Genomic DNA, 25,156 nt, shown 5'->3' with positions numbered 1-25,156 from the left:
GAAGAATTGATTGCCTTGACAAGGGCATGCACCTTAGCAAAAGGTAAGAAAGTAAATATTTTACTGACAGTCAGTATGCTTTTTCTACTGTACATGTTTTTGCGCAGCAGTGGAAAAATAGAGGAATGATAACTTCTACTGGTAAACCTATTAATCATGCGCAATTTATTTTAGATTTGTTAGACTCTATTCAGTTACCTCAGAAAGTAGCTATTTGCAAATGCGTAGCTCATACCAAGCAACAGGATAGAATTTCAAAAGGTAATGCGAGGGCTGATACAGCTGCAAAGCAGGCAGCTTCAGCTTCAGAAGTTTTTTCTTTTGAGCGAGGAATTACAACCTTCTGAGATTTTAGATTTAGAAATGTTAAAAACAATGCAGACACACTACAAATGTAGAGAAACACAAATGGATAAAACAAGGAGCAATCCTTGAGAAGGGACTGTACATCTCCAAAGAGAAGAAACCAATATTACCATCTAACTTGCTTAGATATGCAGCTTTGTTGAGCCATGGGCAGAGCCATGTCTCAACAGGGGGGATGGTACAGTTAGTGAATCGAGTGTTTACAACGTATGGATTTACTAAATACACAAAAAACTTTTGTGCAGCATGCCATGTTTGTAACAAGCATCATGCACAAGGGGCATTGAAACCTAAGCAAGGGAGTTTCCCTACACCACTGTATCCATTTCATACTATTTGCATGGATTTTATAGAACTGAACAAATGCGAAAATAAGAAGTACTGCCTTGTCATTATAGATATGTTTTCCAAATGGGTGGAAGCTTTTCCAACTAAAAATCCAGATGCAACTACTGTTGCAAAGGTCCTTGTTAAAGAAATTATACCTAGATTTGGCATACCGGAAATGATTTATAGTGACAACGGTACACATTTTGTAAACCAAACAATACAACAACTTAGTCGCTATTTTGGGATATCATTGAAAAACCACTGTGCATACCACCCCCAATCTGCAGGGTTAGTAGAGAGGCATAATGGGGTGTTGAAGAGTAAACTTAGAAAATTGATTAGTGAGACACAAAAGAACTGGGTGCACTGTTTACCTCTGGCACTGTTGAGCATGAGAACTGTTCCAAATGCAAAAGGATTGACTCCTTTTGAAGTTTTGTTTGGGAGGGCATATTATACACCTCAGTGGAAACCTCTCATATCTGCAGAGCAGTAGGCTAACAGCTCACTTGCAGGGTATATGAGGCGATTTTTGAATAACAAACTTTTGCAGTTAAATTCTGTTTCAGATAAAGAGCAAACGAAATCGGAAGCAGCAGTAGCCCCAGGCACCTGGCTTTGGGTGAAAATAGTGAAGAGAAAGAACTGGAGTTCTCTGAAGTGGGAAGGGCCGTACCAGGTACTACTGTCAACACCCACTGCGGTCAAGATCACAGAGTGAGCATCCTGGATTCATCTGACACACTGTAAACTGGTTAAGAACTTTGAAATGGACAAAAACCTTGTTACTGTTGTGCAACGAGAACAAAATGGCCAGGTATAGAGTGAATAGAGACATTGAACAACCTCATAAAACTTGCATGATTATTTTGATAGTTATGCTAATAACATTGTTCTTTTTGTTGTGGCCTTTCCTTTTTCCTGCCACAAAAGTTGAACTGATTAAACGTGATGAACCAAATATAGACTGGCACCCGAACTTTAACACTTATCAGGAAATTACACGTGTGTATGCTGAGACTTTTAATGTTTCGAACTGCTGGATCTGCACAGCCATACCAACAGCGTACGGGGGGTTATTAATGACTGCTATCCCCATAGGGGTCAATGAGAGCTGGGAAAATCTGTTTTTTGTCACAGTATCTATTAAAGCATATGATAAGGTAGCACTGTATTTGCCTGTGACACAAAAGGGAATTGTATGTTTTTATAAAAATGATACCATACAAGTGGGTTGGAGTAAGTGTAATGTGATGGTACAATATAAATGTTATACAAAAGCAAACGAACTGGGTGGATCTTGTAGTACAGATTATAACTCATTCCTTAAATCCATGCATAAGACTCTTGATCAAGTACAACGTAATCCTGAACTTTTTAAACAGTTATCTGTCATAGATAGGAAAATGTTTCATGCAGGGCAGTCATTTCGTAACAAAGTAACTACTAAAGTGGAGGATTGTTATTTTGTGTGTGGTAAAAAAGCATATAAATGGTTACCTGAGAATTGGTCCGGCAGCTGTTTTTTGGGGTACCTGGTCCCGGCCATATGACACACTGCAGTCTTGCCTCAGGGAAATATTCGAAATACCCAAGATGTGACCAAGAAGACTGTTAAAAAACCTGAGAATCCAATGGGACAGATCGAGGCGGGCTGGAAAGAACATCATAGTGTGGGTACCAAACTTATGCACATGGACTTGAGTGATGCTGTCATATCATGGGCAGGCATATTACCTGCATATGGCACAGTTAAATCGATTTGGGAGCTGCGAAAACTGTCTAAACTTCTTGAAGTGATGAGTAATGCAACTTTCTCTGCTCTTAAACTGATAACTGATGAATTGAATGCTATGAGAACTGTAGTGCTCCAGAACCAAATGGCTCTTGACTTCACCCTAGCGGCAAGGGGTGGAACGTGTGCTTTAATCAAAGAAGAATGCTGTGCGTTTATACCAGATCATCAGCATGAAATTAATGACCACCTTGAGGTAATTCAGCAAGTGTCGGCCATGACCAAACCAGGCCCAAACCCTCTGACGGACTTTTTCCAGAATTTGTTTGGGGGGTGGGGTTCCATCCTAATGAACATCTTGATTGCCATTGGTGTGGGATTACTCCTAATAGGAGTTTATATTTGTTGTGGAATCCCCTGCATGAAGAAATTAATCAAAGAATTTATAGACATATCATTTTCTGAGACTATGTATCAGAGTACTGAATTTAAACAGTTGCTAGAATGTGAAACACTTTCATAAAGTTTAAACTGAATGACTTTCTTAACTGCAAATCCTGATTGGAAGAGGTTAGGAAAAGAAGCAAACTCTTTATTCTTTTTGAAAATATAATTAAAAAGTATTAACAGGGGGGAAATGTCAGAAAAATATGTATTAATGTGTGTATGCTTAATGCTAATTAGAAGCTAAATGAGTTAACACGTTTTTCATTATATTTTATATGCACTGTTTTATATATAAATTGAGTTTCATATGAGACTGAAAAGATGCTTTTTGAAACTGCAGTGTGCTTTCTGAAACTTGCAAGATGCCCTCTGACCTAGTAATTGCTAGCACAGTAATATTCATGTTTATGCCTTTTGGAAATGTACTTGAGAAACAGGTGCTTATCTGCTAGGTCAGGAGTGAATGAATGAACAATGCTATATCCTGTAAATGTAATGATTCTAAACAATCAGCTCTGTTCGTAGTATGAGAACATGTACAGCTGCAGAAGCTTAGAGATAATGTAGACAAAGGATTATTAGAGAAATGAACTGCTAGCTTTGTGCTTGAATTAGCCATAGTACCTCGAATGGTAACGTAACATGTATCTAACCGGTGGTAACCAAGGCCACGTTGTTTTCCTTAGGAAGTTTCTCACAAAAAATTGATAAATCAGCAGAAATTCATGAGACTAATTGTTAATAAGTGATGATGAAAAGACTTGTGATTTGTTATGTCAGCTTGGTGGGCAATGTCTTATTAGAAAGTGTATAAAAATGAAAGTACTTCATGTTTCTAGTTAGACAAACTCTGTAATAGCATGTTTTTGTCTCCTTGCTGCAAGATTAAAGTGCCTTAACCTGAACCTACCTTCTTTTGATAATTTTTAAAGTATATTTTTCCTTTGACAAATATACTCGATATAACCGTGTAATCAATAATAAAGGATCTGTTGCCATGGATATGAGGATTCCGACTGTGACCTTTACCACCCTGTTGGATATGGGCATCCTGAGACAATGTAGCAATCGCAACATGTTTACTGACAGCCACTTCATTATCAAACAAACTGCTACTATATGTGAGAAATGTATAACCACAATGTCACTGGAGGCAAAGCTCTCACATTAAAATACTCTTGATGTCAATAAGCTAGTCAGTGTTACACACACCTCAGCCAAAACACAAAAGCCAAAGTAGACATAAGCAGAGGCACTGACATGTAACCTACATAAATCACTAACACTTCATAGAGAAAGTCTATATAACAAATACTCACAGCAGCCCCATATGCACTCTGTGAAAACAACACACATATCAATACATACAGCAACATGTCATGGAAGAACAACCTGTAAGTCCATAGGTCAAGCCAGCACACAATCCAACATTCTAGTCATCTTCTATTTTCATGCAAATGAGGAGCTGTCATTGAATCCCCCACTGACACAAATTTTCTCCAGGAGGGGCTGACACAGACATACAGTTGTTGTCTGAGCCATGGGATAACAATAAATACCAAGAAATGCACAATACTGTCCTTTGGGAAGTCATCCACTGCTGGTAACTATCGTATTGCCAGCACACCTAGAACAGTTTTCCAAGTAGTCAGTGACTTATGAACACAGATAGTGATCTACTCTTTGCCTATCATGTGTCTGAAATATTATGGACATTATTCTATGTTGTGCAACCTATAAACAAAGGCATGTCATGTAAATCCAAGGAAGCCATTGTTTTACTGTAATTGGCATTCAACAGACCTATCATTGGTACAATGCCACCTTTGGTATGTAACTAGCCAGGCATATCTGACAACTGTAACATCCACAGAGGTTCCTCAGTAAAACACCACATGGTGTACGTAACATGTCCTATGCAGACCACTTAAAAGCCCTATCTGTGCAGTCTGTCTCCTACATGATTTGGAGGGATGGTGCATGCCTGCCATATAGGGCAGTGTCAGATCCCACTGTGGTCCTCATGCATATCCACGAAACAAGTAGCAACAGAATTACCTGTTCTACTGATCTACACCTTGACAGCAGTATATACAGGACATGCTGGACAGACAAATATGTAACCCAGAGATTACATCCATGTGAAGCACATTTCCGCCCTAACACAAATCAAGTGCAAGTTACACAACTGGATGGGGAAGAGGACAACCATACTTGCTTGTGGACCAATGTCTACAATGGACACAGGGAAACTGTGGATTGTTCAACCCACATGCCACAGCTTGTAGATGTTTCATCTCCCAAAACCCAGCTTACACTTATAATGGTATCATACCTTGACAATGTTTAGAGATGCATGGCTAGGCTTAAAGGAGCCCTTGTGTTTGTTAGCCTATGAAACACATATGAACCTATGAACCCCGGAACCTATACTGTGTTACCTTCTGATGACATGTGTCTTCTGTGCTGGAATTCAATTCTGTGCTCTGATGTTGATGGGTTGAGTGTAGATGTGTACCCAATAGGTGTTTCCTACACAATCCTGAAAGTGAGCCATAAACATTTTCATGCAACACAGCCATTACAATAGCATCCATCATAACATACACACACTATTAGGGTATAGTCATTATAAATAGCAATGTACATGTTCTGAAAATAAACAGTACAAGTAGCATGTCAAAAGCAACATTGGATGAAACAAATTCATGTTACTGTAAATAGTCACCCAGTGCATCAGACATATAGCTTTATTCCACTGCATCCATGAGAGAGATGAGATGGATGTGGCACAGATATCATTACTTGCACAGGGTGTTGTATGGGGGTACAGGAGGCCTAGGATGACCCAATAGGTTGGCAAGCTTGTGTGTGAATCAGGAATGGATGCAGGCAGAATGGACCATGAAAATGTGGTGTGTGTGTCTGTAGGTGACCTGAATGTGACAGTGGTCTGTGAGTGCCTGAGTGTACACATCCAAGCTTGGTGCTAGCCCTACATGTCTGTAAGTTGAATAGCTGTGAGCTGTGCATAGTAGATCTGCCAGTTCATTGCCTCTGCCCCTGAGCATGTGAACTGGCTCTGCCAGGAGTTGCACTGGCACATCCATGCTCAAGATCAGATGCTGTGCTCCTGAGAGTGGCTGCTGTCTGCAGGGAAAATGTCCTACACGGGACCACCCAGGACCATAACCCCATGGCCTGCCATGTCTTGGTGTGGACAGCACCCTCCCCTCTAGAGTGCTGGATGTACTGCTACTACAGGAGAGTGATTGTGCATGGCCACATTGACTCTCAGCACATGTAGTTGCTGACCTATGTCCACAAGGCCGATGGTGAACTCCAAACAGACATTCGATCACAGACAACATGCATTCCAAGACAGATAGTGTGCAACATCTTTCCACTGCATCAGTGAATCGATCCTGGGTGTCAGCAATCCAGTGGAGACAGTCACAGATGTCAGACTGTGCTGCATCCATAACCATGAGCATTCACCTGGAGTTCCTTTCTGAACATGCCTGTGCTCCATGACAGCCCTAAACATATGTCGAGTGACATGAGATGATACACCTGCAACAGGTGGTAGTGGGACAGTAGGCAACCTATGAGCACTCTTATCAATCCACCTGTGTGGAATCTCACCAACTTTTTGCCAGTCACTTCAGCCACACTGGCCACATTTCTCTGTTCGAGGTCCCCACTCTCTGACTGTCCAATATCTGTTGCCACAGGGGACTGGGTATGTGTAGGCATACTGGCTATGTATGGTGATAATGAGGGTGGACCAAGGATGTTAACCTCTTTGTCAAAGTCAGCCCCTACAACTCCAAGCAGTGTCTCACTTTGCCCACCACCATCAGAGTCTGAAGAGACACTGACATCAAGTTGTGAAGGGGACAAAGACCATTCTCTCTGGTCACCTGTGATAAAAAGTGAAAAGCAGTACATTAATACCTGCAGTACTATGCTCTGCAGTACTGTGTTCCAATATATGTTAAGCTGTATACACTGCTGTCAATATTACACACTTGTGTAACCCACAACCTCATACAGTAGGACACGAGGGCATTATTTTCTAACCCACATCTGTAAAATCATTTGGAAATAAATGTTCTTTAAACAGGAATCTCATGGGCAAACGTAAACAATGTACACTGTTAACATTCTGCAAAACTCTGCACAGCTGACAGTTATGTCAATCTGTAATGTCCTGACGATATTGTCAAATCAATAACTGTGGTCACACCTACAAGACATATATATGTGTCTAAACTGTGTACAGTCAGAAAATATCTGTACAGTTGGCAGTCATGCAGACAGTACATCAATCCAGCCAGCAGGCCTGTGATGACACGACTGAATACAGTGAAGTAAATCTACATCTCTGACAAAACAGTTTTGTACTTACCAGCAGCAGGAGCACAGACCCTTCCTATTCCTGACAGTCCTGGAAAATGTGAGTGAGAAGTAATGTACATAACAGCGCATGTGACAGCATAACAGGGCTAATACTTGAAAATATCTCACATTTACATTAGCTGCTATGTTAACATGTATGTGGGTCACAAACTGTGCATGACCTTAAAACTGCAGCTAACCTTCTCCCCAAAACATCTGACACCCACATAAAACTATGTGCACTCTGACACACTGATTGCTGCAGTATTCCAATGATGATCCAACTAAGCAGAAATGGATGCTCCTCTTGAGTGGAAAAGGTTGCACCTACATCCACAACATATGGTGATGAATGTAGGTGTCCTGTGTGACAAGGCTCACCAAGAATTATTCAGTGGCTGACAGAGGTTGTTCTGCTGCAGGCCCACCACCAGTGACCTGATGATTCCTGGCCACATCCACTGCATGTCTGCGTGCCAAGTTGATCAAGTCAATGGCACGGTGTCGGACCTGCTCATATGTGTGATTCTGGTGCACAAGTTTGTCCCACAAGGCTGTACACTCTTCCCTATTTGCCCTCCCTCTGGACAGAAGCACATAGTGGTGTTGTCTCAAGGCCTCAGTAATGAGGTTGTTTTCTGCATCAGTGAAAGCTGGATCACATCTGACATGCATATCTCCTGAAATACAAATAAATGTGAACACGTCAAGATCACAGACTTGAGAGTACAGTGTGTAGAGATACAACAATAAAGGAAGCTGATTGGTATTCCCCACTTGATTACACATCTCTTAATCAACAGTGTGCCAAACATTGAAACAGGATGAAAGGAGGCTCCTGACCATTGTTATAAAATACAAATCTGTTTATTTAGCTTTTTCGTCCTTAGTGAAAGAACTTCTTTAGAATACGTAACAAAAACATGTACAGACCTATCTTTTATACCCCAGCAACCATTTTACATTTGATTGGTTGAATAGTTAGACAATTACAACTTAAAGGAAACAAACCACAAGTACTTTATATATGTATAAATATATAAAGACATACCAAATCCATTGTCTAAAACAAATAAAATTCATAAAACTAAAGCTGCTTTTAATCATCTTAAAACAGAACTAATTGAAATATTTTCATTTAGGCCAGGATGAATAGTGGCATGTGTTCGAAGCTGCCACTGTAGCTCCTTGTACTCAAGGTAATCATCCGTATGTCCACCTCTCTGCTCCCATCCACTTGGTCAATAATAATTAATCTGAAGAAATGGACAGTAAAATTTTGAATGTGTACAGATAGTGCATTATTGAAATTTTTCTTTCCAATGTCATAATTATGCTGGTAAATTCTATTTTTTAGGCGGTTCTTTGATTTTCCAATATAGAAACAAGTACATTTTTGGCATAAATCTAAATAGACACTGTTTGTATTACAATTAAATTTCTTATTTAGTCTTAAAATACCAAAATGTTCTAGTTCCAGTTTATCACCTTCCAATATGAATTTGCACTGTGTGCAACATCCACATTTCCTCATCCCCCCAACCTGGTCAAAGCTGTTCACTTTCTTCAGCATATTTTTAATGCAAACATCTTTCTTAAATATAATAAGTGGGTTCGTACCCACTACCTTATTGTATTCTGGATCAATGTCAAAAACCCTCCAATTTTTGTATATCACTTTTTTAATGTCAGGGAAGTCACTGTTGTAAGTTCAAACTAATGCTTTGTACATTCTATTCTCATTTGTGTTAACTTCATTATTTAAAGGCATTCGGTCCCTATGGACCCCTAGTAGTGGATAATAATAGCCCCCAATCCTCTTTTCCTTTAATTCCTTAAATATATTGGGCAGGATTCACGATGGCTTGCACGAAGTCTAAAAGTAGTGTAAGACTCCATGCAGCCATCGCTATCCAGGAACAGCCTGTATGTGCGTGTAATAGAGCACCTAAAACAGCTCTTACACGGACAGGGCGTGGATATGCTAATTACCTCACTTGCAGCCAAAAGGCATGCAAATTAGGTAATTTCGTGATCCAGGATGCAGAAACCTGCCCGTGTAAGAGCCGTGTTATCTGCAGAAATGTACTCAGTTGACAACTGAGTACCGTTCTGCAAATAACACAATGGAGCCTTGTCAGCTCCAAATAAAGGTTGCAAATGTTCCAGGCAGCATGCCAATGGCCAAATATGTGGCCACTGGCAATGTACCTCGATGCAAAAATAAAATAAAAATGTTTAAATGTAGCGCAGCACCGCGCAAAAGGCTGCGCTATAAAAAAACAGAAAAATAAAAATTTTAAACCCACAAACGTGAGTTTTATGCAAAGCATGAATTTACAATGTAAGGGAATAGCAGGCTAAAAACAACATGGCCACCGAGTAGGGGTTGCTAAGGGGGAAGCTTAGTGTAAGACATGTAACTAAGCATTAGTAGGCAATCCTATGTAAATGAGTGGTCGGATAGTGAATCGTACTGTCACATAGCAAATGAGCACATTCCGTGCAGTGTAGAAGTAGGATAAGGGAGAGTAACAGAGTAAGAGATAGGTGACATCACAGGGGGGAATGTATGAAAGAAATTAAGCTCATTGGAGCACAGTGGCATGTGAAAGATGACAGTCACACATCATGGAAAGAGGAGTGTCAACAAGTAGGCATGGGAAAGCCAAGAAATGGAAGGTGTACACTATGGATATCACCAAAGTTTCTTGCTGGGCATGCATGCGCACGTGTGCGCACTGGTAGGCACGAGTAAGATAGAGTGCATGCGTGTAAGTGTGAGTGCACGCGTTTAAGGCAGAGTAAGCATGTAGAAGCCTGTTTAAAGACCTGTAAGCTTGTTTGCGCTGGTGTGCGCACGTTTTAGCCTGAATAAGCAGATTGTAGCCCGTCTAAGCATGTGTGCATGCGTGTTAGCCGCTGTGAGCGTGTTTTCGCTGGTATGCGCTTCGCTCCCCCCTGAGAAAACAGAAGGGAAAAAGGAAGCAGGAGAAATAGTAGGAAGCTAGCAGGGAATACTGGCAGAGCTAGCAGGTGAAAACAATCCGAAGCAGGCAATTACACAGGTAGAACAGTAGCCCAGCCCAGCACTTAAAACTCTGCAAACAACAGTGCAGTATGCTTCTCTCAAGAGACACTGCAACAGAGGAGTAAGCTATTAGAAGTGAAAACTGAAAAAGCTTCACTCAGACCAAAAATGCTAGGGGCTGCCATAGCTGTTATAAGGAGACATATGCAACTTGCTGAGGGTGGTGACTATGCAAATGCTGCTGGACAACCCACAGTGAGGAGACAGAGAAGAGTGTACAGGCCCAGGGTCACTTACCAGGGGTTACATGAGCTGGAGATAGTGGAGCGCTATAGAGTGGACAGAGACCTCCTACAGCAAATTGTTGAGCTGTGCAGGCCACACCTCACACACAGAACCAACAGAGGGGAACCCATCCCAGTGGAAACCAAGGTATGTGTTGGCCTAAGAATACTAGCAACAGGTACCTTCCATAGACCAACTGGTGATATGATGGGGATACCACAGGCATCAGCATCCAGGGTACTGCACCAGTTCCTGGATGCCATGTCAGCACATGTCGGTGATCATGTATATTTCCCCAATGCCTGTGAGGTATTGGCCAGCAATATGCGTCTCTTCCAGCAAATAGCAGAATACCCTGAGGTAGTGGGTGCAATAGGCTGCACGCATATACGCATCAAAGCACCAGCTGCTGAGCAGGATAGGGCCTACATTAACCACAAGGGCTTCCCCTCCATCAACTGCCAGGTTGTGTGTGATGCCCAGGGCATAATAATGAATGTGTGTGCTGGCTGCCCTGGAAGCTACCATGATTCCTATATCTGGCATTTGACGCAGCTGTACCAGACATTTGCCAATGGGGACATCCCACATGGTCACTTAGTGGGGGATGCTGGCTACGCACAGGAGCCGTGGCTGATGACACCCATCAGAAATGCACACGCACCTGAACAAGAATGCCATAATGAGGCACACGCACAAACACGAAATGTAATCGAGCGTGTGTTTGGGCTGCTCAAGTCATGGTTCCGGTGCCTGGACACATTTGGTGGAGCCTTGCAGTACTCACCAACTACATGTACCCAAATTGTCATGGTATGTGCCATGCTACATAATATGATTCTGTGAAAACAGCTGCAGCAGGACCAGCATAGGCCTGGGCCAAACAGCCCCCCACCATTGCCAAGCCAATCACAGGCAGAGCATGACTCGGAGGATGAACACCCTGAGCCTGCCCCAGTAGGCAGAAGGAGGCGTGCCCAGTATGCCTTGGCCTTGGCAAAGAGGCAATGCATAGCACATACACTGGCTCAATAGGAACCCTGGAAATGATACATCTCTCTGACTCACACATATAGTAAAAGGGATGCCTAAGATGACACAACCTGTTTTCAAACATGTACAGGGAGTGTAGTATGTGCATCCAACATAGACAGCCCTGCAGCACCACCTGAGGCATGATTGCCATGTGTTAAGCAATGTAACACCATGTAGTATATGCAAACTTGATGACCCAGACTAACATCCTACCCTCACCAAGCATGATGCCACAATATGAAGACAAGATGATCAATTACAATAATTGGCATAAGTATTGCTGTTAGTCAAAGGGGATCCAATGTGTGTCAGCCTGGGATGACATGCTGAGCAAGACATGATGCTCCAACTGCTAGGGATGGCGTGCACCTATCACTCCTGGCCTTTTGGATACTGGCAAAGGCTGTTGTCACTCCCACCGTGCCTTGAATAGATAAGGCTCAAAACACAAACCCACCTCCATAGGTATCACAAGGGATAAGAACCTAGACGTAATGCTACCTAATGCCAGAAGTCTAAACTGCAATATGCATGCAGTCCAAACTCTCCTCAGCATGGAGAATTTTGCTATCTGTTTTGTAACAGAAACCTGGGTCAAGGCTCACAAGAGCACCCTAACACAACCAGGTTACCCCTCATACCATGCTTTACAGCCCCAAAACATGGAACAAACTACAAAAGGAGGGTGACTATCAATAATTGTCAAGGATAACCACACCCCCAGGTTGGTACCACAACAAGAAGCAGCATGGACTATCCATGGGCAAGTAACAGTGGCTAAAACTGCCTCCCAGTTTATAGCCTGCTACAGACCACCCTCCTAATGCCAGGAACCGCACTTAGCCTACTTTGGAACACATGAAAATATCAAGGTCTCTCCAAACAACATTATATTGGGCGACTGAAAATACTCAAACATAGACTGGGAGCATTATTCTAGCTCCAACACCCTAGGCCAAAGGTTCCTAGAATTCATAAACCAAAATGCTCAGGAACAACTTATCACTCCCACAAGAGGGGTAAGCATACTGGATGTGATAATCAGCAACATGGGTACTCTATGCCCAGATGAGAATTGTATCCCTCACTGGTAAGATCAGACCATAGAGTAATCACACTGGATATTCACATCCTGACCCCAGTCCCTGGGCAGAAAAACACAGTGAAAAACATGTGTAAAGCAAATGTTGCACTCCTCCAAACTGATGTGGAATCCATTAAAGGCCTTGTGCCTGTGGAAAATATGGGCCACACCTCAGAACCCTTTATAAATGCATTCTATGAACACTTTCAGGAATGCATGGATTATGCAATCCCAAATAAAACCAAGACCCAATTCCATACACGCAGGCATCTGGCCTGGTAGACCCCATCCATTACCAAACCATGCAAGAGAAGGCGGAAGCTACTACATGATAAAGCAAAACCCAAAAAGGGAAGTAATCTCTGATCAGTATTATGGCAAAAAAACTATGGCCACACATAAAATCCACTAAGGCCAGCTACAACATGTTGAATCTGGGAATCTTGAGGCAATGTTACACCTGCCCCATGTACACAGACAACCCCTTCCTCCCCCCAACAAATACAAATATATGTGAGAGATGCAACTATTTATCCAAACCGGAGGCCGAGCTCTCTTAACTCAGTACTGGCAAAACCAGTCAGGAGGAGAAGGTAACCACACACACCACAAACCCAGTCTCACATAGACCTATCACAACTGCAAACCAAAGACATAAACACACAAAAACATTCCTAAAAATCTACCAAATCAACAGAGGCCTCCAAAGCAGACACCCAAGCAACCACTACCTCAAAACATAGCACATGCAACACATAGTTCACAAAGTCAGTGTGCCAAACAGTCACAGCCCTTAAGGACAAACAACGTGCCTGATAAACTTGTAATAGGTGACTCCATAGTTAGACACACTGATGTACCGCTCACCAGACTGAACAAGGAAAAGGTTACAGTAAGCTGCCTGTTGGGTGCTACAATCCGCCACATAACACAAGCACTCAGGTCACTCCAAAGCAAGTACAAATATGACTCAGTCATTGTCCATGCTGGTGTGAATGATCTGTGATGTACCTCCCTGGACTACATGAAAAGAGACATAGAGGAGCTCTCTGATTATGTAGCCCAGGCCGGTATGACCCTGACCCTGAGCAGCATCTTACCCTCACCAAGAATGATGCCACAGTACAAACACAGAATGATCAGCTTTAACAATTGTCTCAATTACTGGTGTCATTCCAAGGGGATCCAATGTCTGTCTGCTTGGGATTACATGCTTGACAACCATGCTGCTTTGCCAGGGATGGCTTGCACCTGTCACCCCTGGGCTTCTGGATATTGGCTAAGGCTCTTGCCACCTCCATAGTGCCTTTTTTAGGCAAGGATCAAAAGACAAACCCACCTCCCTAGAAAACATAAGTGGAAAAAAAATAAGGGTAATGCTGCTCAACGCCAGAAGTCTAAACCTCAAGATGCACGCTCTCGAGGCCCTCCCCAGTATGGAGAACATCAATGTTTGTGCAGTGATGGAAACCTGCTTCAAGGCTCCTGAGAGCACCCCAGCACTACCAGGTTATACCTCATATCATGCTTTTCGGCCCCAAATCCTGGACCAAACCACAAAAGAAGGGGGAGTATCCATATTTATCAAAGATACCCACACCTCCAGGTTACTGACAATGCACGAAGCATCGGAGACCATCCATGTGCAACTAACCGTAGGCAAAACTGCTGTACAGTTTGTAGCATGCTACAGACCACCCTCTCAAACCCAGGAACCCCACTCAGCCTTCCTGAAGACACTGGAGAGTATGAATGTCTCTCCAAATACCAAACAAAGTACCCACAAATTACCACATAGGTGGTAATCCATTATGTACGGAAGAAGTAATCAGGGACCTAGGGACACAAGTGGACAGTAACCCCTCAATTGACACTCACATCGCCAAGGTGGCTAGGAAGACCTTCTATATTGGCCACCTTATCATGAAAGGATTCACATTTACATCAAGAGAGGTCATTGTGCCCCTATACTCGTCTCTTATCAGGCCCATAATTGAGTACAATGCCCCATTTGGGATGTACCTTACCCGACACCTGCAGCAGTTAGAAAGACCCCAAAAGTACCTCACCAAGAGGATAAAGGGTCTCAAACATTTTTCATATGCTGCTCGGCTGAAGAAACCCCAGCTGTATTCAGTGACATACTGCCTACTCAGAGGCGATGTATGCCCGACATACAAGGCCATGTCCAATCCAGAATTAATGGACATGCTCCACTTCAGAAAATCCAAATCCATCAGAGCTGCGAGAGCGAGAGATTTCAACCTCAACACATAAATAAATAGGATGTGCTGGAGGGACAGATTCATAACACAGAGGCTCCCTACACTCTGGAACAGAATCCCAGTCCATGTTAGGCAGAGCCCCTCACTGACCCTCTTCAAGAGAAATCTTGACGAGTGGATGGGAGATCGTAGATTTACACCAGAGGTCATCACTGTGTAATTCCCACCAAGGTTCCTACCATCAGTTAAAAAAGCCATGTGATTATCTATAGTGTCCTGTACAATTTGTATCTTCATAGGTTCATAGGTTCATACTAGGCTATCTGCCCTAGGGCATTTATAAGCCAAGCCAGAGTGTGTTTGGCTTTCACCACCCATTTTAAATTAATGTTGCTATGCCCTTTTTCGAGGTTAGTATACTGTGCCTCTGTCTAACAGTGATACAGAAGTGATACCTGGGGTAAACCTATGATCCCCCATCCACTCATCAAGATTCCTCTTGAAGAGAGTCAATGAGGGACTCTGCCTAACCTGGACTGGGATTTTATTCCAGAGTGAAGGGAGCCTCTGGGTTATGAATCTGTCCCTCCAGCATGTCCTATTTATGTCAGTGCTGAGGTTCAAGTCTCTCCAGCATGTAGCTCGATGGGATTTCTATTTTCTGAGGTGCAGCATGTCCATTAATTCCAGGTTGGACATGACATTATACGTCAGGCATAGATCGCCTCTGAGCAGGCAGTATGCCACTGAGTATGGAGTTTTGTTAACCGGGCAGCATATGGCATCTGTTTGAGCCCTTTGATCCTCTTGGTGAGGTACTTTTGGGATCTTTCCAGTTGCTGCAGGTGTCTGGTAAGATACATCCCAAAAGGGGCATTGTACTCAATTATGGGCCTGATGATTGATGAGTAAAGAGGCACGATGACCTCCCCTGATCTAGATGTGAATCCATTCATGATTAGGTGGGCTATATAAAATGTTTTTCTAACCACTTTGGCCACGTGGTTGTCAAATGAGAGATTGCTATCAACTTGGGTCCCCAGGTCCCTAATTACTTCTTCCATACTTAATGGATTACCACCTATGTGGTAATTTGTGGGCACTTTGTTTTTGCCAAAGGGGATGACTATACACTTTTTGGCATTTAGCTTGAGGCCATGGCTCTGGCACCATTTATCTGTTTCTATGAGGCCCTTTTGGAGGATGCTTGTGTCGGCTGGAGAGTCGATTATAGCGCCCAGTTTGCAGTCATCTGCGAACTTGGTCAGCCACAGTCCTTCCGTGTTGGCCTGTACCTCCGAGAAATATATACCGAACAGGAGAGGTCCCAGGACTGAGCCTTGTGGGATGCCACTTGTAACTGGTTTGGAGTCTGACATGGCTCCAGCAATTCTAACCATGTGGGTTCTATCCTTGAGCCAGTTTGCAACCCATCTAGTGACATAGGGTGTTTATATTTAAGCTGGTGAGCTTATCTATAATGCCTGAGTGGGGTATTGTATCGAAGGCTTTTGCGAGGTCCAGGTAGGCTGTGTGGACCACCTTCCCCTCATCAATGGTCTTGGTGACTGTTTCAAAGAAATCAACCAGGTTTACGAGGCAGGATCTGCCCTTAACAAAGCTGAACTGGGTAGGATCCAGTGTCTGTAGGTCCCCAATATCTTTATTTATGAGGTCCATGATGATCCTTTCCATACCTTTGCAGACCAAGCTAGTCAGGCTTATGGGCCGATAGATTCCAGGATCCGTTGAGGCACCACCTTTGTGCAGAGGGACCACTGTTGCTGTATGCCACTCTTTGGGTACATATCCTGTGGTAAGGCTGAGATTGAGCAGTAGTTTTATGTTTGGATTTAGCTCATCTTGGAGTTCATGTAGGACGCAGCCCGGGACACCGTCTGGTCCCATTGATGCTGTGTTTTTTGCTTTGGAGAGGGCGGCTCTTACCTGAGCAACTGAGATGTCAGGGGGGCAGCACTCTGCTGGGATAGATATTTGCCCTTCTGGTGGGGAGGGTGGGAGAAGTTTGCGCTGAACCTGTCAGCTAGGATGTTGGCAATGTCTGTGGGTTCGGTGTATTTTTTTGTCATTTTGGACTAATTCTGAGCATATCTGGGAATTCCCACCCAGGTTCCTAACATAACTAAAGAAAGCCTTGTGATTATCCTTAGTGTCCTGTGCAATTTTTCTCTCGAAGCTGGCCTTAGACGATTTTATGAGTGCCCATAGTATTTTGCTAACACTGATCAGAGATGCCTTCTCTTTTTAGGATTTGCTCTATCATGTAGTAGCTTCCTCCTTCTATTGTATAGTTTGTTTATGGCTGTGGTCCACCAGACAGGACGTCTGCCTTTGGAGGATTGGATCTTGGTTTTATTTGGGATTGCATGAGCCATGCATTCCTGAAGGTGTTCATAGAATGCGTTTATAAAGGATTCTGCAGTCCGGGCCGTATTTACCACAGGCCCGGGGGCTTTGAAAGATTACACCTTGGTTTTGAGGAGTGTGAAATTTGCTTTAGAGAAGTTTTACACTGTGATTTTCTGGGCAGGGGGTGGGGTCGGGATGTGAATATCCAGTGAGATTAGTTTATGGTCTGATCTTACCAGTGAGGGATACACTTCTGGTCTGGAGCATAGAGTCCCCATGTTAGTGATGATCAGGTCCAGTATGTTTTCCCCTCTTGTGGGAGTGGTAACAAGTTGTTCCATAGCATTTGAGTTTATAAATTCTAGGAACCTTTGAGCTAGGGTGTTGGAGCTAGAGTAATGCTCCCAGTCTATGTTTGGGTAGTTGAAGTCACCCAATATAATGGTGTTTGGAGAGACCTTCATATTTTCCAGTGTTCTCAGGAAGGCCAAGTGGGGTTCCTGGGTTTGGGAGGGTGGTCTGTAACAGGCTATAAACTGGAAGGCAGTTTTACCCACTGTTAGTTGCACATGGATAGTCTCTGATGCTTCGTGCTGTGCCACCAACCTGGAGGTGTGGGTATCTTTGACACATATTGATACTCCCCCTCCTGTTCTGGTTCGGTGCAAGTTTTGGGGCCGACAGGCATGGTATGAGGTATAACCTGGCAGTGCTGGGGTGCTCTCAGGAGCCTCGAACCAGGATTCTGTTATTGCACAGATATCAATGTTCTCCATGCTAAGGACAGTTTCCAGTGCATGCACCTTGAGGATTACACTTCTGGCGTTGAGTAGCATTACTATTAGTTTCTTATCCCTTGTGATACCTATGGAGGTGGGTTTGTCTTTTGAGCCTTGCCTAAAAATAGCACTATGGGGGTAGCAAGAGCCTTTGCCAATATCCAAAAGCCCATGGGTGACAGGTGCAAGCCGTCCCTAGCAAAGCATCATGGCTTGTCAGCATGTCATCCCAAGCTGACAGGCATAGGTTCCCCTTTGAATGACACTGATACTTAATCCAGTTGTTGAATTTGATCATCTTGTCTTCATATTGTGGCATCATTCTTGGTGAGGGTAAGATGCTACTCAAGGTCAGGGTCATACCGGCCTGGGCCACATGCTCAGAGAGCTCCTCTATGTCTCTTTTCATGTAGTCCAGGGAGGTACGTCTCAGGTCTATCACACCAGCATGGACAATGACTGAGTCATATTTGTACTTGTCTTGGAGTGACCTGAGTGCTTGTGTTATGTGGTGGATCCTAGCGCCCGACAGGCAGCTCACCATGACCTTCTCCTTGTTCAGCCTGGTGAGTGGGACGTCAGTGTGCCTGACAATAGAGTCACCTATTACAAGTGTATCAGGTGTGTTGTTTAGCCTTAAGGGCTGTGACTGTTCGGCACACTGGCTTTGTGAGCTGTGTGTTGCACGTGTTTTGTTTTGGGGTAGTGGTTCCTTGGGTGTCTGCTTTGGAGGTCTCTGCTGCTTAGGCATATTTTTATTTAGAGCCTCCAAGTATGTTTTTGTGTGTTTATGTGTTTGGTTTGCTGTCGTGGTAGGTCTATGTGAGACTGGAATTGTAGTGAGTGTGGTTTCCTTCTCCTCCTGACAGGTTTTGCCAGTACTGAGTTGAGAGAGCTTAGCCTCCAATTTGGCTATATGGTTGCATCTCTCACATGTGTTGGAATTTGTTGGGAGGAGGAGAGGGTTGTCTGTGTACATGAGGCATTTGTAACATTGCCTCAAGATTCCCAGATTCACCAGCTGGTCCGGAGAGGAGATTGACAACTGACCTTTGGACATGCTAGAATAGTATTGGGAATTCCTTTATAATTGACAAAAAAAGGGCCAATGGGGAACAAGTTACTCAAGGGGAGTTTGTGAGGGTGTAGTGCTTTTAATTTTTAGTGCTGACTTATATAATTGCTTTAGTGAGCAAGTGCCAGGTAACTTAAAGGCAATGTGTTACAGGTAACTTAAATGCAAAAATGACAAACAGTAACTTTCTTTCAAGTGAAACAAGGAAATAAGTACACTAAGCAATGCAGATGTCACTAGGGATCCACAGAAGTGCTGAAAAGCCACGTTTTACGTGGAATTAGCATTTCAGGGAAACAACAAGCGAACAAGCATACAAACAAAGCTACATTCAGCAGGCCTGGATCTAGTCTATGCTACAGCAAACAAGGTATACCAAATTTCAGTAAGAAACAGTTCAAATATGCAGGCACTATAAGCCTTTAACCAGAAATTCCCAGCTCAGAAGGGCAGAGTCCAGCCTCTCATCCCACAAGAGTGCAGACCATGAACCTTCTTAATGTAAAATAACTGGCCTGAAGCCCAAGTGCTTAAACCAGAACTAATACACTTTTAGAATAACAGACACTGAGCCCTCAATCAGCAGTTCCCAACTTAGAAGGATGTAAGCTACCTGTCCTGCCACCACAGTATCCTTGACATTTAATGAGACTCACCCTCCTGTCATAGTTAGTTCTGTGTTTTGGGGCTGTCAAGCATGGTATGAGGTGTAACCTGGTAGAGCTAGGGTGCTCTTGGGAGTCTTGAATCTGTTGTCTATTACTGCACAGATATCAACATTCTCCATGCAGAGTAGAATTTGGACTGCATGCATCTTGTGGTTTACATGCCCGGCATTGAGTATCATTACTTCCATTTTCTTATCCTCTGTGCTACCTATGTAGGTGGCCTTGTGTTTTCAGCCTTACCACCAGAATGCAAAGATGTGCAGACATTACACTATGGTAATTAATAGTGGTGTACAAAACAATACAATGACAATCATACTGTTAATGCATCAGGCATGCTGGGATATACCCACAATGATATCATTACACTGTACTGTTAACAACATGATAATATTACTACACTTCTATGTAGTCACCCTGTGCATCAGCACCATGTTAACCTGTTCCTGCATCAATGTTACAGATTGCAGGAGGTGGCACAGTTTCATCATATGCACAGGGTGTGTACTTGGTATGCCTGAGTCTGCCACTGATACAACCAATCGACATGTATGTGTGTGTGTGTGTCAGTGATGGACAACAGTACAAGATGGGGCAATGTTGATGCGGTGTGTGCATGTATGTGTTAGCCCTAGGTTTTAGCATTATGCATGTGTGTATGCATGCACACAGTTCCACCTCATGGCTGCCATATATGGGTGTTTGTGGACAGCCACAGACTGTACCTACCAGGTCATACAGATCACTGTCTCTGGCCACGGACATGGTACCTGTGCCTGGCAGGGGTGCTACAGACAGTATCAGGTACTAAGCCAGACTGGGTACTATCCTCAGAAGCAGTTGGTTGATGACTGGACAAATGTCGCTGCTGGGACTGTCCAGAGCCACTTGCACGTGGTCTCCTAGGGTGGTCTGATGACAGCACAGACCCAGCATTGCTGGGGCTGTTACTGGCACTATGGGAGTGGCTGCAGGTTTGTTGTCGTCTGTGACAACTGCCAGCTGCTGATGTTGCTGGCATACATCCACGTCGACACCTCAACCGTCCTGCATTGCCCTGGCTCATGGACATGTAGTTGTGGAACAGATGTAATGTGTCCACCCAACATCTGTCAATGACCTCAGTGAAATTACGGATGGCAGCCGCAATGTCATGCATAGTGTCATTCATAGCAGGGCGATGTGCTCTAAGCTCCCTCAGACCCTGTCTGCTGTACCGTTCCATACGTGCCTGTGCCTGCATTACAGCTCGAAACATAGCTGAGGTTGAAAGACCTCTGTGGGCACATCTGACAGGGGCAGTACGACCACGGATGCTCCCACGAGAACCCCTGTACATCTGCCTGTGTGGTACCATGTCAGGACTCTGGCCATGGCTGCTGTGAGGGGATGCATGTGCCACTGATACCACATTACCCTTGTCAATGCCCACTGTATGCTGTCCCTCACCTAAGGACACTGGTGACAATGGATGTATTGGCAGGATGACTGTGTGCATTGATGGGGTTGACTGCTGTGTACTGTCAATTGGCTAACCAACAACAGACCCTGTCACACCTCCCTGTGCCATTACACATGTATCATCATTATCACTATCCCCAGCAGTGGGTTCAGGTTCCCTGCTGCACTCCAGCAGAGCAACACCAGAACCTGTGAGAGGAAGACAGGAAACACAGTTTACAATGTGTACACAATGTTACCTCAGATGCACACGGGCACATACACACATGCACACATGGGCACATGCGCACATGGGCACATGCACACATGCACACATGCACACATGGGCACATGCACACATGCACACATGCACATATGCACACATGGGCACATGCACACTCCTCAGTACATGAGATACAAACACATAGGAGGGTGGCCTAATGGTTAAGGTGTTTGCATTACAAACACAAGGTGCAGGGTTTGAGTCTCACAAGGGATAATTGGCTAGGCTTAAAAATGGCTCGCAAGGGCAGTTAGTCTAGTACTAATCTATGAACCTATAAATAAATAAATAAATAGACACAAACACACCTGCAATCCAACACATAGCAATACTGTTTGAGGGTATTATTACTATTATTATCATTAGTATTAAAAGTATTGTTATTACACACTCACCAGCATGGATTGGCTGCCTTGCTATTACACCAGAGGGACCTGCACAAATAAGACATTTATTGTCAGTGGGCACAACTGTGCCATTGATACTGTGAGTATGATACAGTACAGTAGTACAACAGTTGGCTTTCACAGGTCTACTGCTGATATTGAGAATATCAATCTTGCACAATAATTTCCAGGATAACAGCTACAAACACAGTACACATCTCACACATGCATAAACTACCAGTGTAGAGAACAGTCAACTATAGATATGGCATGTTACCTGCACGCTCCATGTCCACATGCTGGGTGGCTCCAGCCTCCATCATTACACATGTCTGCGGATGTTGTTGTTGTTGGGCTGGAGCCACAACACTTAGGAGGAGCTCCTCCTGTCTGGTAAGGGAGGGGGTGTATAGCTGCCCCACCACCTGTGGCAAGCTGTTGCCTGTGGATATCAGACACACACTGACGGACATTTCTAATTAAATCACTGCAGTGATGGTGTACCTGCTCATATGTCCGGTTATGCATGCCTATGTCATTTACCCGACGGACAAGGTCTTGCCACAGTGCAGCCCTCTCCTGCTGGTTCTGGCTGGTGCGGGAAAAGAGTGTGGCAATATCCAGCACCAGGCTCTGGTGTATCTCCTCATCCTCTGCAGCTGAGTACAAGGGGTTGCGCTGGTGCACCATCGCCCTGGAAGGAAAAGAAAAATATGTGAGCAAGTAATATGGCACACATAATACTCTACTGTAGTGATATCACTGAACTGCCATATATAGCATCTGTCTGTCTATTGGGGGATACACATGTAAATGACCACATATCAGTGCTCAGCCAACAACTGTGTGACAGTGCCTGGCACACTCCATACAACAAACTAGTATACACCAGCAGTCAGCACACTGTTTGAGGTCCAATGCACAACCTCACACTGGGGGTATGTATCAAGGTAATGGATGGGGAACATTGTCAACCCATGCAATGCATGCAATGCACAGTTAAAATTTCAATGGTAATGCACCCTAGTCTTTGCGGCCATACCCCTACCTACACCGCAGTCATATACTGGGAACCACAGCACAACATATGGCAATGTAGTATGTTTGTATCCCAATACCTGACACATCTTTCTCTGGCCTCACACCAAGGGCACACACTACCATGACAGACACAAAGTCATGCTGAGCAATCACACCATTACAGACCTTGCACACAGTCAGTGGCACACTTATTCCACCTCACATAGTTGGTATTGCAATGAGTACATGTGTGTGTGCATTGTGTCATAGGTAGGTAGTATGCTATTGGCCCTGGGCCTACAACAGCATACTGTTATGCTACCCTGCCCCTTGGGACACATGTAATGTGATTGTACTTGCTCCTGTCAAACAGTTACACAGGGTGACTCATATGGCATATTACCTATCTGCATAACATTCAATAGGGGTATGTCTGACATCTACTAATGAGGAGCCTTGCTTCTTAATGCTGGGTGGTTTACTCCAGGGTATGGCTTATTTGTGGGTAGGAACCTGTACCTCCACCATGTGCTCTTTACTGCGTTGCCAAGGATGACAGACATAGGTCATTTAGGCTGGGGATATTGTGAGGTGTTACCATGGTTGTTGGACAACTGTTATGGGTGTGACTTAACTATGTATATCCAGCAGTGGTAACCTCTGTGTAGGTAGTATGAAAGGCACTCTATCTGTGGTTTTGTCAGTCACTCTGCATAGGTAATTGTTTGAGGGCATTATCACTGTTTGTTATGTATGACTGTGTCCTTCTCCCTTTCTGTAGTTGTCATGGGAGGTACATACCGTGTAGGACATTGTGAGGTGTAGAGGAGTACAGTGACCTACAGTTCCCTAGCTGACACACCATTTATGCTGACACGTACCATGTACAGGGATTACAAGACTAGTGTGCCACTGTGAATATCAAAGGGGAGGCTATGGTACACTTGTTTCCCATGTTCCCTTCTGACACATCCAGTAGTAGGCAGGCAACCACCTATGTGGTGGTTAGTGGTGAAAGTGTTTTGGAATGGGGTATGGTACTCCGGTATCCACACTGGTGTTCAGTCCATGCCTTTGTCACCAGGCAACTCTTGCAATACATCTGCACACATGTGCCTCTCTCAGTATATATAAATATATATATATATATATATATATAGAGAGAGAGAGAGAGAGAGATATTCATATACATACATATCTCTAGGCATTCATATATGTCTGTATATGTGTATGTATCTATATATATCTATATATGTATGTGTCTATTACATATATATGTATATACATATTCTATCTATCTATCTATCTATCAATCTATCTATCTATCTATATATGTCTATCTATTTATACATCACTCTCTATCTATGTACACATATATGCATATTTTTTATATATATATATATATATATATATATATATATATACATATATAAATATACATATACATATACATATATATATATATTTTTTTTTTATTTACACATACGAATACACACACTAACATACTGCTAAACATCCATTACTGTACAACCTACATTGTGTGATATGTGCACATAGCAACCTTCAAATACATATGTATGTCCAGCCTTCATTAACAGTTGCAGTATGTCCCCTGCCCTATGCACATCTTCATATATATATATAGATACAGACTGCTAACACATATGGAGGGTTCACAGTATGTAGCTTATTAGATTATGTAGTTTACATTACCTTTGTTTCTCACTGCTGTTTGGGATGGCTTGCTGCTGGCTGGCCTGCTGATGGTTGGCTTGATGGTTTTTATTGTTATTTTATTTTATTTATTTTTTTTTTTGGTGTCTCTCTCTGTCTCTCTCTCCAGTTGTTGCAATGAAACTATTGCATGTGTGGACTGGGAGTACAGGCTGCTTTTGTAGGTATCTGCACATGTGCATGTGATGGCCTCTGCACCAATTGTTAGCCAGAATTTACTAATTGCATGCAGCCTGCTGTGTGGTAATTGCAGTTCTCACTGTGATTTCAGGACAGTGCTATAAAATGTTAGGTTAGGTAGGCGTAGCCCTTTCAGATTTTCAAGGTGGTGACCATGCTGGTATGCTGTGGACACGGTTCTGTGATTGTAAAGGTTGGTATGTCTCTCATATTTAAGGCTGTGTTGTAGGCATTGAAATGCATGTTGTACTGAAACCTGACTATTGCTTCCTCCAGTTCATT

Source organism: Protopterus annectens, chromosome 1.part2 (genome assembly GCF_019279795.1).
Source record: "Protopterus annectens isolate FY-2018-M chromosome 1.part2, PAN1.0, whole genome shotgun sequence".
In the NCBI taxonomy this organism is placed as follows: Eukaryota; Metazoa; Chordata; order Ceratodontiformes; family Protopteridae; genus Protopterus; species Protopterus annectens.
This window is presented reverse-complemented; position numbering follows the sequence as displayed.